Source organism: Nyctereutes procyonoides, unplaced genomic scaffold (genome assembly GCF_905146905.1).
Source record: "Nyctereutes procyonoides isolate TBG_1078 unplaced genomic scaffold, NYPRO_anot_genome, whole genome shotgun sequence".
NCBI lineage: Eukaryota > Metazoa > Chordata > Mammalia > Carnivora > Canidae > Nyctereutes > Nyctereutes procyonoides.
The window spans coordinates 16,923,086-16,940,511 of record NW_026575142.1 but is presented as its reverse complement, the minus strand read 5'-3'; the positions used below and the strand labels follow the sequence as shown (position 1 = coordinate 16,940,511).

The following is a 17,426-nucleotide window of genomic DNA, read 5'->3' as shown; positions in this document are numbered from 1 at the left end:
AGTGTCAAATTAAGAAAGTGTTAGAACTTATTATGGTATTCAGTCCTGTGTTAAGTCATTTGGGGGAGGTTTAAGGGGCTTTTCTCTTGAAAATTCCACTATTGAGTATCTTAAACTTTATTTATAGGGCAGGAGAAGTAAAGTGAGGTTAAAGCTGTGTTTAATAAAGAGGAAGCAGTCACTCGTAATAGCCAGAATAGGTACCTGTTTGATCATTTTTTTGTGATTTGAACAATGTTCTTGTTTTGGTCTCAATTCTGTATGAGTATGCAATGGTCTTGTCTTGGCCTTGTCTCATGTTTGTGTTCTGTGCAATTGTTCAACAGAATACCAATGCTGAGCTATGAGGGCCAGACCAGCTCCAGCAACAGTAGGACCTAAGTGATAGTGTCAGGACAGTTTCTTCACTGTTGTGCCTGTTTATCTCCTTCTTACCAGTTTGTGTAATGTAAGGAGACTGACCTAAGAAACACATACCAGAGGCCTGCCTTCCTCTGGAATCTTGCTTATGTAAGAAAAGGAAGTCCTTTTTGTTTAGTCACTGTTTGCATCTTTTTTCTTTACTTGCAGTCTAGGGCAATTTATAAGATATATATTTATGTATAAATCATATCTGAGAACAAAATTAAGGTAATAACTTAAGTCCATAGCCATAAAATTGTGTTAGCTAGTGATTTAACTCATGAAGAAGTATCTTTTACAAAACCTAACAAGTGGTTAACAAAGTGTGGCTCTTAATTTCCTCCTAGCAAATGTCAATGCCCTTCAGCCAAAAATCACAAGAAGCCTGCAGTTGAGGTTTATTACTATTACTTGTTATAGCTAGGGAAAATGCACAGTGCAAGGAATCCTTTAGCTGGTCAATAAAAGAGTATTAGAAAGAACCTATTAGAGGATGTGGGCTTTGGTTGGGTAATTTTGGGGAGCGTGTAAGGAAGAAAGGGTTTGCTCTATTTTTGGGTGCTAGGAAGCAGGGCAATCCTAGGATTGGGCATCTAATACATCTTAATTATAAGGAAAGCAGATTAACACAGGGATAAAGCTGAAATTGGTAAAGAAGTAGCATTCACTCATTTAATGAGAGGGGAATCTTTGGTATTTTGTGTGACACGGGGATCTTGTCTGAGTCAATGTTCTGTGAGATTGTTTTTGGTTTTTTATTAAAGCTTTTATTTATTTATTCATGAAAGACAGAGACAGAGAGAGAGAGAGAGAGGCAGAGACACAGGCAGAGGAAGAAGCAGGCTCCATGCTGGAAGCCCTACATGGGACTCAATCCTGGGTCTCCAGGATCACGCCCTGGGCCAAAGGCAGGCACTGAATCGCTGAGCCACCCAGGGATCCCCTGTGAGATTGTTTATATCCAACAGGAGGACAATATGCTTTAAACTTTGTCAGATAAGTCTGAAATAGCATTGAGTCTTAACAATGAACACACACATAAACACACACACACACACAGTCTTAACAATGAACACACACATAAACACACACACACACACACACACACACACAAAATGAACACCAACCCAGTTTTTCCAATATCAGAGACTGTTCTTTTTTCCCCTCACAAATTTACTTGAGTGTTTTTTCTCCTGGAGTAATTCTGCCAGTAAATAATGTATTTGTTGTATATAACACCAACTGCATAGGCAAGAAGAGAAAAAACAAAGTAACTTGGACTTCATCAAATTTAAAACTTTCATGCACCAAAGAACACTCTCAACTGAAAAGGCAACCCACAAAATGGGAGAAGATATTTGCAAATGATAAATCTGATAAGAAATTAATATCCAGAATATATGAAGAACACTACAAATCAGTGACAAAATTTTTCAATGCGCAAAGGGCGTGAACAGACTCTCCATGGTTACCGGCACATGAAAAAATGTTCAAAATAACTAATCACTAGGGAAATGCAAATTAAAGTACAATGAGAGACCACCTCACACCCAATAGGATGGCTATTTCCAAAAAATTAGAAAATACCGAGTGTTGGCAAGGATATGGAGAAACTAGAACCCTTGAGTATTACTGGTGGGAATGTAAAATGGTGCAGCTGCTGTGGGAAAAACAGTATAGTGTTTCTTCAAAAAAATTGAACAGAATTATCATGTAATCTAACAATTCTATTTCTGGATACTCAAAAGAATTAAAAGCAGGAGCTTGAACAAATATTTGTACAGCAATGTTCATAGCAGCATTATTTATAATAGCCAAAATGTGGAAGCAACCCAATTGTCCACTGACAGATAAATGGATAAATAAAATGTCATATATACATATAATACAATTTTTTTCAGGCTTAAAAAGAAAGGAAATTCTGACACATGCTACAACATAGGTGAATCTCGATGACACTATGCTAAATGAAATAAGTCAGACACAAAAGAATAAATGTTGTATGATTCCATCCACCTAGAGTAGTCAAATTCATAGAAACAGAAATTAGAATAGTGATTGCTAGGGGGTCGGGGGAAAGGATAATGGGGAGTTGTTCAGTGGGTATAAAGCTACAGTTTTGCAAGACAAAAAGTTCTTAAGATTTGTTGCACAATGTAAATATGCTTAATGCTACTGAACAATACACTTAAAATAGTTAAGATTATGTATTTAACTACAATTTTTAAAAAGGTATTCAATTTAAAAAAAAGGGCAACCTTACTGGTAACCAGGAAATTATAAAATAAGATGGTACCATTCTTTTCACCCATTAAATTAGCAAAAACTAAAAAGATTGAAAACAACCTTCATGAAGGATAAGAGTCACTTTTATACAATCTTAAAGTGCTTCAACCGCTCAATACTAATCTGGTACTATATGTCACATTGAAAAGTGTACATATTCTGAAATGCATTAATCTCTCTTCTGGCTATCTTTCTTGCAGATTTATAGGCATCAATATATAAGGATATATGTAAAAGGATGTTTATTACAGTATTGTTTGTATTAACCAAAACTTGAAACAACTGAAATGTCCAAGAGAATGGCTGAATAAATTATACTATGGAATGGTATATAAATATCAAAAAATGTTCATAATATTTTTCATGCAAACAAAACAAATTTAAGAATAATATGTGTGATGGGATCTTATTTTGTTAAAGGAAGGGAGAGAAAGTTTTTAATATTAGTACAGGAATAGAAAAGAATATTATTGGAAACCTCGAGGGGAAAAATTGGAAAAGATTAGGGGGAAATTATTTTTAAACTTTGATAGAATCTTCAAATTTTTTTTAATATTAATTTTTTAATTTATTTTATTTTATTTATGAGAGTCGCAGAGAGAGAGAGAGAGAGGCAGAGACATAGTCAGAGGGAGAAGCAGGCTCCATGCACCAGGAGCCCGACATGGGATTCGATCCCGGGTCTCCAGGATCGCGCCCTGGGCCAAAGGCAGGCGCCAAACTGCTGTGCCACCCATGGATCCCAGAATCTTCAGATTTTTATAATAGTTTATATTACTGTAAAATATATGTGACAACAAGCATATGTCTTTAAAAAGGTTAACATTTTTTATATTATTGGTGATACAGAAAAAATAAGAACAAACAACAGGGATACCTGGGTGGCTTAGTGGTTGAGCATCTGCCTTCAACTCATGGCGTGATCCTGGAGTCCCGGGATTTAGTCCCACATCCGGCTCCCTACATGGAGCCTGCTTCTCCCTCTGCCTATGTCTCTGCCTCTCTCTCTATGCCTCTCATGAATAAATAAATACAATCTCTAAAAAAAAAAAAAAAAAAAAAAAAAAGCTTTAAGAACAAGCAATTTGCTGTTTTTCTGTGGGTAGGTAGAAACAAAATTTTTTATTCTTTTAAAAATGTTGGGGTAGGCTCAATTAGTAGAGACTGTGGTTCATGATCTCAGATTTGTGAGTACAAGCCCCATGGTGGGCATAGAGACATTTAAAAATAAAATCTTTAAAAAAATAAATTGGGGCTCTGAGTGGCTCAGTCAGCTGAGCAACAGACTTTTGGTTCTGGCTTAGGACATGATCTTGGGATCCTGAGGTCAAGCCCCAAGTAGGGTCTGCACAGGATTCTCTCTCTTCCTCTCTATCTGTTGCTTCCCCCCTTCTATTTCTTCCTAAAATAAATACATAAATATTTTTTTAAAAAATTAATAATGTTAATAGTAGTTCAGCCCAACAGCTTCCCTTCTTTTGGTATCAGACTCCATGCTTCACACTATAAAAACTGAAATGACCTAAGCTAGGGCAAATCTATTACTTCAGGCTCATAGCCTGAAGTTAGATGGGTAATACTATCTGCTATGATAAATAAAGCCAAAATGTCAGTGGTTTAACCAACATAATTTGATTTCACTTCACATCAAAATGTGGATATCTCTGGTCAGTGGAAGATCTTTATCTATATGGAGATTCAAGAAACTACTCTTCTTTTATAATCCCCCAGGGTCTTAAATCTCTCTGGATCCAGCTAACAAAATAAGAATGGACACAGAGAAGACATAGTGCTTTGTAACATCTTGGCCTGGATGCAATATACATAATTTTCACTTATTTTCTACTGATGAGAAATATTCACATATCCTCACTTGGATGCCAAGGGGACAGCTAAGAAAATGTAGGCATGTCAGATACTTCCCAGCAACACCCTTCACTATGTAAGTGGGAGCACAGATTTTGGGGCTTTCACTACAAGGCTAATCAAAGACTTTTCTGGAACTTTATAATTGGAGCTGCCAGGGACTATTTATTAAGACGTCAGGTAACTCTTCAGTCTAGAGAACAAAGCCAAAAAACAAGTAGGTCAAATTAGACGAGAGACAAGTTCTATGGTATTTCAACTATTCTTTTGTGTTAGTTATCCACTGCTATTGTAATGAATCTTCCCAAGCCTTAGCAACTTAAAACAACATTTATCATCCCGCAGTTTCTGTGGGCCAGAATTTCAGAAGTAGCTTAGCTGAGCAGTTTCGGCTCACAGTTTCTCATGATTGAAGTCAGATATCAACAAGGACTATAGTCATCTGAAGCCTTGACTAAGGTTAGAGGATTGCTTCCAAATGGCTCACTCACATGGCTGTTGGCAGGAGGACTCAGTTCCTCTCTGACTTTTGCCAAGAAGCCTGTTTCTTGTCACATGGGTCTCTCCATAGTCTGCTTGAGCATCTTCTTGACATGGCAGTTGATTTCCCCTTGAGTGAGTGATCCAAGAGACACAGCAAGGAAGACATCAAATGCCTCTTCAGAATCACACTGTCATTCTGCCTTTTACTATTTTTACTGCCTTTACTATTAAAAGAAAGTCGCATTAGAGAATTTATAGACATTTTATTTTTTTCTTTTTAAGATTATATTTATTTATTCATGAGAGACACAGAGAGAAAGAGGAAGGCAGAGACACAGGCAGAGGGAGAAGCAGGTTCCATGCAGGGAGCCCTCGTGAGACTTGATCCTGGGTCTCCAGGATCAGGCCCTGGGCTGAAGGCAGCGCTAAACTGCTGAGCCACCTGGGCTGCCCTTCATAGGCATTTTAAAGCCACCACACTGTGCAACAGTTTTGTTCTGTGAAGCAATACATTCCCAATTTTACTTGAACTAGCTGAAACTAGCTTTCTTTTATTTGCAAAGGAGAGCTCTCACCAATAGTGGAATTAACAAGGCATATACAGTAAGAATATTGTACAACGACTTCAGGAAACTCTTTGGCAGGATCTACTAAAACTGATCCCACCCATGCCCTAAGATCTAGCAATTCCATTCCCAGGTATACTCCCAACATGTATGTGAAATTTATGTGCTCCAATACACCAGATACAAGAATATTCATTGAAGCTTTATTCCATAAGGGCTAAAACTCAAAAACAAAACAAATATCCATCTAAAGTAGAACAGATAGGTTGTGCAATGCCCATTGTTATGGGTAATTTTGTGTCGACTTGACTGGGCCAAGGGCTACCTAGATTAAACATTTATTTACGGGTGTGGCTTTTAGGAGGTTTCTGGGTGAAATTAGCATTTGAATTGGTGTGCCCCTGCTCTCCAGTAATAAAGGCAATGCCACAAGGGAGGATGGAGACGCGGACAGAGATTGTCCTTTCAGTGTTACAGCTATTAAAGTTGGTTGAGAGTCTTACATGTGCCACATGCCCGACTGTTGTGATAATTAATCTACCTAACCTCAATGAGTGAAAAATTTAAACGATCATAACTTACCGATCTTGCTATACAACAACAAAATCAAAGCCCCCTTAGCTAGTTCCTTTAAAACGCACTCCCCCTATGTCCCCGCAAGGATTGTTGCCAGTCCTCCCTCCCTCCAAACAGCACAGGCATTTATTTTTAATCTAATCTGGAGACGTTGGCCTCTTAAAACAATTAAATAACAATAGATGTCCAATTTTTCCCTAGGTTTGGAGTCACAGATTTGCTTCGGTAATGTAGGAACAATGTACTCGGGGGGAGGTGGGGAGGCACTTATCCTCCCTGAGCCTCTATCTCCTTATCTGTAAGACAAGCATCAGTAACCCGAATCACCGGGCTGCGGTGAGAATTTTCAGAGAGCGTCAAAGCCCCGCGTAATTTTCTCCTTTTTTTTCCTCAACTAGCACTTCGTTTCTGTTTTATTTCATTTTTATTATTATTTTTTTAAGATTTTATTTATTTATTCATGAGAGACACAGGCAGACGGAGCCCCGGCTCCAGACGCGGGACTCGATCTCCGGTCTCCAGGGTCACGCCCCGGGCCGAAGGCGGCGCTAACCGCTGAGCCACCCGGGCCGCCCCGTTTCCGTTTTTTAAAACTTGTGTCATAGCGTTAACCGGAAGCTGACCTGGAAGCTCCTTAAAGGAAGGGCTTCCTTCCCAATCCTCCGGCAGAGGACGAATAAATGTGTGGTAGACGGAGCGCCCCACAAAGAATCTGGCATCCCGACGGTTCCACGCGTTCCCAGTCACGTCCCACAAGAAGCACTAAGCTACCTGAGAGCGCGGTACTTGGGAGGCCCCAGCTCCTCGGCCTCCTGGGAGGCCCGGGTGACGCAAGCGGAGGACCCCGGGCCGCGGCGGAGCGCTGGCGTACTTCCGGCGCGACGCTTTCCCTCCACGCCGGGCTGGGTGGCGGGGGAGGGAGGCGGTTAGGGGGCTTTAGCGCCTTTTCTGGCGGCGGTAGATTTGAAGCGCTTTAAAGGACCGGACCCCGGGAAGAGAGGGCTGCCGGAGCAGGTGGGCGGCGCGAAGCCCGAGTCGTTTCGGTGGCGTCCTTTGCAGCCGTCCCGGGGAACGAGAGCGGGAAGAGCCCGAGGAGAGGGGCGGAGCCGCCGCGTTAGGCCCGGCGGAGTCAACCGTCTTCGCCTCGAGGTATCCGGGCTGCTCGGTGCCCGCACAAGCCCGCCCCGGGGGGGCCGTGGCGCTGGCCTTGCAGCTGCGGCCGCTGCCGGAGCCTCCCGGGCCGGGGAGACGGTCCTCCCCCTCCGGCCCCCGCCCTCTGCACTTGGGCGCACACCTCCCTCCCTGACGCATTTTGCCGCACAAGCTGTAACATGGCGGCAGCGACGGCGGCCTGAACTCTAGGGAGCAAGGGTGATTTTCTTTCTGATGCTTCGAAATCGTAAGACTCATGGCTAACGCGGGGTAGGCGGGAGGATTGGTGGAGAAGGGGTGACCTGATGTCCTGGCGGGTGCGGGGTTGGAGAGCGGCAGGCGAGGAGCCTGGATCACAGGCTTTCCTCCTCCTCCTCCTCCTCCTCCGACCTTTTCCTCTCGCAGACCGCGGCTGTCGTACCCAGTTACGGGATACAGGCCTTTTAAACCGAAACTGCAATCCGGGCCCTTGCCTTTTCGTCCCAGCGCTGTCTCAGAGTTCACCCCACGTTCCCGAGGAGCCGTGAGCAGCGCAGGCCTTTTAGGCGAAGATAATTACTCTTCCGGAGGAGGGCGAGGGCTCCGGGGCTCCGTGTGCCCTGGGGGAAGCGTGCGAATTTGGCTCCTCTTTAGTCTTCTAAGGAGCTAAAGTCGGGGTCTGCGGGAAGGCAGAACTGCCCTTCGTTTCGGAGATGTTATGAAAAGCACCATTTTGTGCATTGGTGTAATCTGTTCCCACAACAGTACTTTCCGTTCAGGACCAAGCTTTCGCAGTAGTGGTGACAAATGACGTCCAAGGAACAATTAAATGTTAAATGTCCTGGGCGTTTGGGGCTCCGTTAACTTTTCAGGAGCTAAAACCAGATGGAAGGGGTGTGTGTGTGTGTGGGGGGGGATATTCGTAAAGATGATAGCTGAGGAGGTGTGTGAACATTTTCGAAATAGGGCCGTAAAATCCAGAAAAGGTACGGTTATCTAGAATGGCTACTTATCAAGTCTTCTTCTTCTTATTATTATTATTATTTAGATACCCGAAAATTTACTCGTTTTAGCATTTCTCCTTTTTGCTTTAGCCGTTTTAGACAGAATTATTTCTATAATAAATTACTTCTGGCTCCATTAGAGTTCATTTTACATCGCTTAAGGTTTTCTTTATTCAGGATTATAGGTGCCCTAAAATCCCAATGGGTCTTGTAATAGGATTCTGTGCTTTTTAGGGAGGAGGGGAGGCAGGATATTGTGTTTGCTTTTTAAGGTTTTTGCCTTAAAAACCTTGCCTTCCCCTGCAGTCAGCAGTGTATGCAAGCTTCCTAGTTTAGAAATTTGGATTTGTTTCTGGCTCAGCCATCTTTCTGAACCTCAGTTTCTTCATCATATATTTTGATTTCCGGCTATCATAAGGTGTGGGCTTCAAAAATAAATAATCAAATTTGTTAAAATTCTGTGTAAAATCGGCTTTCAGTAAGAAGTCAGTGGTTCTTCTGTGAGTGAGATAGAGAACATACATTTTTTTTTTAAAAAACGATTTTATTTATTTATTCATGAGAGAGAGAGAGGCAGAGACACAGGCAGAGGGAGAAGCAGCCTCCATGCAGGGAGCCTGATGTGGGGCTGGATCCCAGGACTCCAGGATCACGTCCTGGGCCAAAGGTGGTACTAAACTACTGAGCCACCCAGGCTGCCCCGAGAACATACATTTTTTATGACCTATTAAAGACCTTTCATTTTTGGTGCTATTGTGGTCTTGCAGTATCAGTGACCTCTGATTTAGATTTTCTGTCAGGCAACATCTATTCTGCATGCAAAGGAAAATTCGTAGCCATTCATGATAGTATGAACTAGTCATCAATATGAAACAATAGCAATTAATTCTTCCAGTGTTACTCTTTTAAAAAACAGATGTTGATGTTATTTGTTTGTTTATTTATTTATTTTTACTAATAGGGTATTTTAGTAGAACTATAACGTATTACCTAGTTTTGGTATTCTGATATACTAAGATGTTTAACTTGCCACATGTATTAGGAGTCCATAGATAATTAATTTAAGTGATTTGAAGAGTTTGTTGCAGATTTCTGCTACATTGTTTTACTACACTTTTTTGGGCTTTAATATTAGCCCCAAGCTTCAGTTTTTATTTAACGATCTATGGTTTTGCCATGGTTTAATGCATAGACTGTCTCTATAAGAACTCTGTATTTTTATTTCGGTGGGGCAAATCTTGCGTCTTGAGATTTACTACAGGCAGTATTGTGTAAATACTTAGAGAAAACTTCTGTAACTGGGACTTTGTACTTTTAGTACCACACAGGAAATCCTTTGCACTTTTAAAAGGTGTCTTAAGATTATCACCAAACTCTTCTTGAAATGTTACTACCTCATACTTCCCTATAACTATAGGCTTCAATATTTTTAAATATTAAAATGGTTGTTTTTAAAACATGAGTGATTCCTTCAGTCATTGTTTTTCTTTTCTTTTTTTTTTAAGATTTTATTTATTTATTCGTGAGAGACACAAAGAAAGGCAGAGACACAGGCAGAGGGAGAAGCAGGCTCCCTGCGGGGAACCCGATGTGGGACTCGATCCCAGGACCCCGGGATCATGACCTGAGCCAAAGGCAGACGCTCAACCACTGAGCCACCCAGGTGCCCCAAGTCATTGATTTTCTAAAATGAATGAAGCCTCTTTATGTATTAAGTTACTTTGAATTATATATAAACTTTAGCTTAAGGTTTATATCATTACACTATGGTCATAATGTAGAAAGTAAAATTGAATAAGCTGTTATCTGGAATATTTGCAAATAAGCTGTTTTCTAGAGCGAAGCTGTTAAAGTACTTAACCAGAAAAATCTTGCCTTTTTAAGTTATGACCTTGTGCCAGTCACTTCAGCTCTCTAGTCCTCTTGTCAAATCTATAAAATTAGAAGACTGGACCATATTAAGTTTCCTTCAAACTTCAAAAATCTGTAATTTATGTAGGAATTACCACGTTGGCTAACATGTTGCTATTATATGATATAGGTATATCTCTGGAGAGAGTGTTGTACATTTATCATTGTAAGAACTTAAATAATTGCAGGTATAAGATTTAAAATGTTAACAGGGATTTCCCAGTTAGTATACGCTTTTTGAGTTTGGTACTAACAAAGCAAGCATAGTTTTATGCTTCCAGATTGTATGTTTAGAAAGTATATGATACACTATTTAACACTGAACTTGGCAACATTACAGCTTTTCTCTTTTTATGTTTTCTAAAGGATTTAAGAATTTAGGAAGTGCCTAGACACCGTTAATCATGTTTCTATCAGCACAGTGGTTTGTGATTATCAGAGACACTAAGGGAGGAGGCACCATATGGAAAAGCATAGTTGCCTTTTCTGATGCCTCAAAATGTTAACTTGTTTGTACTTAATTAATTAGCAATTAATTAGCATTCATAAATGTATTAGAATGCTTATTAAATAGTCTATTTTCATTTCTCATTTGATCTCTGTGAACTACATTGTGGGTAGGATCAGTAAAGAAGCTGAGGTGAATGTCACATTGCGTTCTTTTTTCTTTTTTAAAGATTTTATTTATTCATGAGGGGCAGAGACACAGGCAGAGGGAGAAGCAGGCTTCATGCAGGAAGCCCGATGCGAGACTCGGATCCCGGGTCTCCAGGATCATGCCCTGAGCGGAAGGCAGGCACTAAACCACTGAGCCATCCAGGGATCCCCTCAGATTGCCTTCTTTGAAAGTAATCTTCAAGTCTGGTCTAGTTCTGATTAGTTTAATATAAAGTGCTTGCACTTAAAGGTGGAAATCTTGTATGAAAATTGTTGCCTGTTTATTTAAACTTAAGCAGATGAGAACTTGCCATCTTTATTTCTTAGTCCTAAAGATGCTCCCTCTAGTAGTGGATTCTGTTTATTAAAAAAGAAAAGAAACATTTTGTTAGTAAAATACAACTCAATTAAGCAGGGATAGGAAATAGGTTCTGTTTCAATTATGGAATAGACTGAGGATGGTTACTGACTGGTAGGCTCTGGGACAATTTACAGACTACAGATACAAATTAACAGTACTCCATGTGAGTAGTGGTACATTTAAGGGGAAGGCACTGAATTTTAAGCAGAATCTAGTTTTGCTCATGCCTTGAGTAGCTAGTATTATTTCCATTTGATAATGTTGTCCTGGGCCAGGCCCTATGCCTGGTGTTGAAGATAAAAGGGTTCTGAGTTTGAGGAGTTTACAGACAAGTTTATGATAATGAACATAAGATTCATTAAAGGAGAATCATTTAAGATTTAGAGAGTCAGGGTGACGTTCCCGGAAAGTGTATTCTATTTGAGTCTTTAAGGACACAGGGGAATTAGCCAAAGGAATCAGAAAGGGCAGAGACCTGCTAATCTTAATAGTTTAAAAGATTTACTGTCTATTTTTCGAAGACTCAGTACTTTACTGACTTTCTCATACTGTGTAAAACTTCTGAGTAATTCTTTGAATCTCATAAATCCCTGCATTATTTATTGCCTTATTGCAAATACCATGTCCTTTTCCATATATTTTAGTAATTAGTTGCCTATGTCCTTGTCCTGCCCCCATTCCCTTCCTCCATGTTACTTTAGGATGAATATCAAAGTTATTTTAGTTTTGAAACTATAAAATGAAACTTTTTACAAATGAATTTGTTACCTCTGATATTTTTATGAAATACATTTGTTGCAGAAGTTTACATATCCTAGCATTTTGTATTTTAAAATACTGTTTACATTATGAAAACTATGAAACTATGAAAACTGTTAGTAAACATTGAAAACCACTGTAATTCTGTCTGCTTAGAAAAAATATATATAAACATTTTAAAAGTTATAGCTAAGCATCAGGATTTTATGCATTTTTATATGATCTAACCTTTTTTAGTGACTTTGTTAGCCTTATTATTTAAAAGAATTTTCATGGGACACCTGGGTTGAGCTGCTGCCTTCAGTTCAGGTCATGATCCCAGGATGCTGGGATCAGCCTCCATTGGGCTCCTTCCCTGCTCAGTGGGAGAGGGCTTCTCCCTCTTCCTCTGCCTGCAGCTCCCCTTGCTTGTGCTCTGTGTCAAATAAATAAAAATAAAATCTTTAAAAAAATAAATCTTTTAAAAATTAAAATAAATGAAAAGTATATTCATTATGAAATGAGGTTAAGTATTACTCAAATTCCTGAAGTAGGCAAGTGAAGTGAGTTCGTGAGGTCAAGTAGATAATAAAAGGTAATAGCTAATAGGTTATAGTTGGAGGCAGACCATGTTGATTGCTCTACAGGAATGGGGCACATTATTTTTGTTTTTCAAGAAAAATTAATACCTGGATTTTATGGAAATAGCTGCAACTCATTCAGGTTAAACAGATTTGCAACAAAGCATGCTACTATTCTGAAAGCTTTCATTATATACTATTAGGAAATTCATGAGTCATTTTACTGAAAATTGCATACATATTATTTTTCCCTGAATTATTGTATCCTTGATATTCCTCAGTAATATTTTCCATTTACTTTTTCTTGAGAATGTGAAAAACTGATCAGATGTTTATCTCCTGTTTGTTTTTTCCTTTTTAAAAAGATTTTATTTATTTATTCATGAGAGACACAGAGAGAGAGAGAGAGAGGCAGGGACATAGGCAGAGAGAGAAGCAGGCTTCATGCAGGGAGCCAGCCCCATGTGGGACTCAATCCCGGGACTCCAGGATCACGCCCTGAGCCCAAGGCAGACACCCAACCACTGAGCCACCCAGGTGTCCCTATCTCATGTTTGATTTTAGGTATTGTTGAGTAATACCAGGAAATAATAATTATAAAGATGTACTACTATTTCTGATCAGGTAAAATCTGATTTCAGTGATGTTAGACACATAGTGCTGAGCCATCTTTTTTGTCATCATTGATCTTTATTAGCTATGACAAGAACATTTACATACTTGAGGTTTCTTCAGTGCTTTTATTTTATTTAAGATTTTATTTATTCATGAGAGAGACACAGAGAGAGGCAGAGACATAGGCAGAGGCAGAAGCAGGCTTCCTGCAAGGAGCCGGATGTGGGATTCGATCTCAGATCCTGGGATCATGCCCTGAGCTGAAGGCAGACGCTTAGCCGCTGAGCCACAGAAGCATCCCAATCTTTAGTGCTTTTAATAATGATTTGCTGTCTCTCATCTTTCTTGAATTTAAGACATTTAATTCATTACGTCAGGAAAACTAATTTTAATCTATTTCTGTGAATAGTATCTTTATATGGTGTAACCTAAATATATATCATAATCACTGACAGACCTGTACATTATACTCTGAGATTATATATACATATTTATTACGAGTTTTTTCTTTAACATACCAATTATATTCACTAAAGAAAAGTGGAATGAACTGCAGTGAGGCAAAAACTCTCTTGGTCTTACAATGAAACACAATAATGACTTTTCTTTCAATTTTTCTCTTTTTGTAAATCTTTAAATTTGAAGTTTATGAGTAGTTGATTATAATACTTTCACATATAATACTTTCACCATTTTATATCATTTTTTAAAACAAAATTTTTTGAGCTTTTATCTATTCTTGAGAGATACAGAGGCAGAGACATAGAGGGAGAAATAGGCTCCCTCTGGGAGCCTGATAGAGGACTCAATCCCAAGACCCCAGGATCACAACGTGAGCCAAAGGCAGACACTCAACCATTGAGCCACCTAGGCACACTATTTTTAAACAAATTATAACCATTTTCTAGATTACTTACTACTGTTTATAAGCGTTGCTTTAACAACTATGATATTTTGTTCAACTAGAGACCATGATTTAACCATTTTTTGTAATACTGACTAGGTTGCTTCTGATTATATGTTCCTAAAAAGAGTACTAAGATAGTAACTTTATACATGAAGACTTTCTCAATTTTGGGTAGTTTCTTAGAAGAGATTCCTAGTGGGTGAATTTTACTGGTTTAAGGTGAAAACCGGTTTAAGATAAAAATACTTTTTTCCCACATAGTATTTCCAGAGGAGCTGCATACTATTTTGGGAATTAGTCTTAAAAGATCTTTACTCTTTTGATAAGCAAAACATCTCATTTTATTAGTGTTTCTTCTACGTGTCTGTTGAAGACAATTTTCAAAACCAATACATAAAAATTACCCCTAAACTCATGGCTTAAATATAATCAATGTTAATATTTTGGTGTAAATCTTTGGGGGTGGCTTTTATTTATTCAATTTGGGGGGATATAATCGGTACTATATTAGTTTCAGATACAGCATGATGATTTGATATTTGCGTATATTGCAAAATGACCACTACATTTTTTTTTTGGATATTTTTTTATTGGAGTTCAATTTGCCATCATATAGCATAACACCCAAAGCTCATCCCATCAAGTGCCCCCCCTCAGTGCCTGTCACCCAGTCACCTCAACCCCCCGCCCACCTCCCCTTCCACTACCCCTTGTTCGTTTCTCAGAGTTAGAAGTCTCTCATGTTCTGTCTCCCTGATATTTTCACTCATTTTCTCTCCTTTCCCCTTTATTTCCTTTCACTATTTTTTATATTCCCAAATGAATGAGACCAGATAATATTTGTCTTTCTCCGATTGACTGACTTCACTGAGCATAATACCCTACAGTTCTATTCACATTGAAGCAAATGGTGGTATTTGTCCATATTTTTCATGGCTGAGTAATATCCCATTGTATACATAAACCACACCTTCTTTATCCATTCATCTGTCAAAGGACACCAAGACCCCTTCCACAGTGTGGCTATTGTGGACATTGCTGCTATAAACATTGGGGTGCAGGTATCCTGCCATTTCCCTGCATCTGTATCTTTGGGGTAAATCCCCAGTAGTGCATTTGCTGTGTCGTAGAGCAGTTCTATTTTTAACTCTTTGAGGAACCTCCACACAGCTTTCCACAATGGCTGTACCAGTTCACATTCCCACCAACAGTGCAAGAGGGTTCCCCTTTGTCCACATCCTCTCCTACATTTGTTGTTTCCTGTTTTGTTAATTTTCACCCCTCTCACTGGTGTGAGGTGGTATCTCATTGATGGCCACTACATTTAATCTAGTTAATCATCTATCACCTAACAGTTACCAAAAATTTATTATTATGAAAACTTTAAAGATCTCTCTCAACAACTTTCAAATATGTAGTATAGTGCTGTTAACAATAGTCATCATGCTCCACATTACATCCCCAGACCTAAAATGAATTAGGGTTTTTTTTTTTTAAGATTATACATATAAGTGAGATCATAAGGTATTTGTCTTTCTCTAACTTATTTTACTTAGCATCATGTCCCAAAGGTCCATACATGTCGCAAGTGATAGGATGTCCTCCTTTTTTTTTTTTTTTAAATATTTTATTTGTGGGGGGAAGAATGTGTGTGAGCAGAGAGAAGGGCATGGGGAGAGGAAAAGAATCTAAAGAGAGTGGAGCCCAATTTGGGGCACAATTACATGACCCTGAGACCATGACCTGAGACAAAACCAAGAGTGTGACACCCAACTGACTGAGCCACCAGGCACACCAGAATTTCCTTGTTTTCTTGTGGCCGAATGATACTCCTATGTGTGTGTGTGCACATATCACATTTTCTTTATTTATTCATTCATCCATCAGTGGACACTTAGGTTGTTTCCATGTCTTGGCTATTGTAAATAATGCTGCATAATTTATAATCCGTGTCAATATTTTGGTGTAAATCCTATCTTTTCTTTCAGTTACATTGAGTTGCAATTGACATATTGCACAGTAGAACTTTAAAGTATATATAGCATATGACCTAACACATATTGGAAAATGATTAACACAAGAAGTTTTGTTAACATCCATCATCTGAGATGGATACAAGGAAGAAAATGTTTCTTTTGATGAGAATTTTAAGGATTTATTCTCTTAGCTTTCTGATATAGCATATAGCAGTTAACTGTAGCCATCATAGCGTTCATTACATCCTCAGTACTTAAAACTAGAAGTTTCTATCTTTTGATAGTTTTCACTCAGTTCCCCTACTCTCTCCCCCCAGCTCTGGGAACTACAGATCTGATTTCTTTTTCCATGAGTTTGGGCAGGGTGTGTGTGTATGCATATATTTTTAGATTTACCTTTTTTTTTTAATATTTTATTTATTTATTTATTCAGGAGACACACACAGAGAGAGAGAGAGAGGCAGAGACACAGGCAGAGGGAGAAGCAGACTCCATGCAGGAAGCCTGATGTGGGACTCGATCCCAGGACTCCAGGATCACACCTTAGGCCGAAGGCAGGCGCTAAACTACTGAGCCACCCAGGGATCCCCTATATTTACCTACCTTTTTTTTCTTAGATTCTACATATAAGTGAGATCATACAATATTTGTCTTTCTCTGGATTCCTGGGTGGCTCAGTGGTTAAGTGCCTGCCTTCAGCCCAGGGCATGATCCTGGAGACCCAGGATCAAATCCCATGTCAGGCTCCCTGCATGGAGCCTGTCTCTCTCTCTCTCTCTCTCGAATAAATAAATAAAATCTTTAAAAAAAAATATTTGTCTTTCTCTTTCTGACTGACTTCACTCAGCTTAACGCCCTTCAGGTCCATCCATGTTGTTGCAGATTGCAAGATTTCCTTATTTATTTCGTTTGTTTTTATGGCTGAATAGTATTCCATTGTATATGTAAATATACCACATTTCCTTAATCCATTCATCTGTAAACACGTAGGTTGTCTACATGTCTTGACTATTGTAAATAATGCTGCATTCAACATAGTGGTACATATAAGTCTTTGGCATAATGGTTTCATTTCCTTTTCTTTTTTTTTTTTTTTAAGATTTTATTTATTTATTCATAGAGACACAGAGAGGCAGAGACACAGGCAGAGGGAGAAGCAGGCTCCACGCAGGGAGCCTGACATGGGACTTGATCCCAGGTCCTCAGGATCACACCCCGGGCTGCAGGCAGCACTAAACCGCTGCACCACCGGGGCTGCCCTCATTTCCTTTTCTTAATGTACATTTTTTTTTTTTAAGATTTATTTATTAAAAAAAAAGATTTATTTATTTATTCATGAGAGACACAGATTGAGAGGAGAGGCAGA

At 39.2% G+C, this 17,426-nt stretch overlaps 2 protein-coding genes across 11 annotated transcripts in view; one reads left to right on the top strand and one right to left on the bottom strand.

Moving 5' to 3' along the window:
• Window positions 1-7,004, bottom strand: part of FASTKD1 (FAST kinase domains 1) — a 50,953-nt gene extending 43,949 nt beyond the window's left edge. Inside the window, exon 1 of the mRNA XM_055308410.1 lies at window positions 6,951-7,004. The gene's annotated coding sequence lies outside the window, so the exon portion shown is untranslated. The remainder of the gene's footprint in view (window positions 1-6,950) is intronic.
• A 75-nt stretch (window positions 7,005-7,079) lies between these two features.
• Window positions 7,080-17,426, top strand: part of PPIG (peptidylprolyl isomerase G) — a 50,209-nt gene continuing 39,862 nt past the window's right edge. For 2 of the 10 annotated variants that reach the window (XM_055308420.1, XM_055308413.1), the window contains exon 1: window positions 7,123-7,328. The gene's annotated coding sequence lies outside the window, so the exon portion shown is untranslated. The other 8 variants (XM_055308422.1, XM_055308418.1, XM_055308419.1 and 5 more) reach the window with 6 other exon arrangements.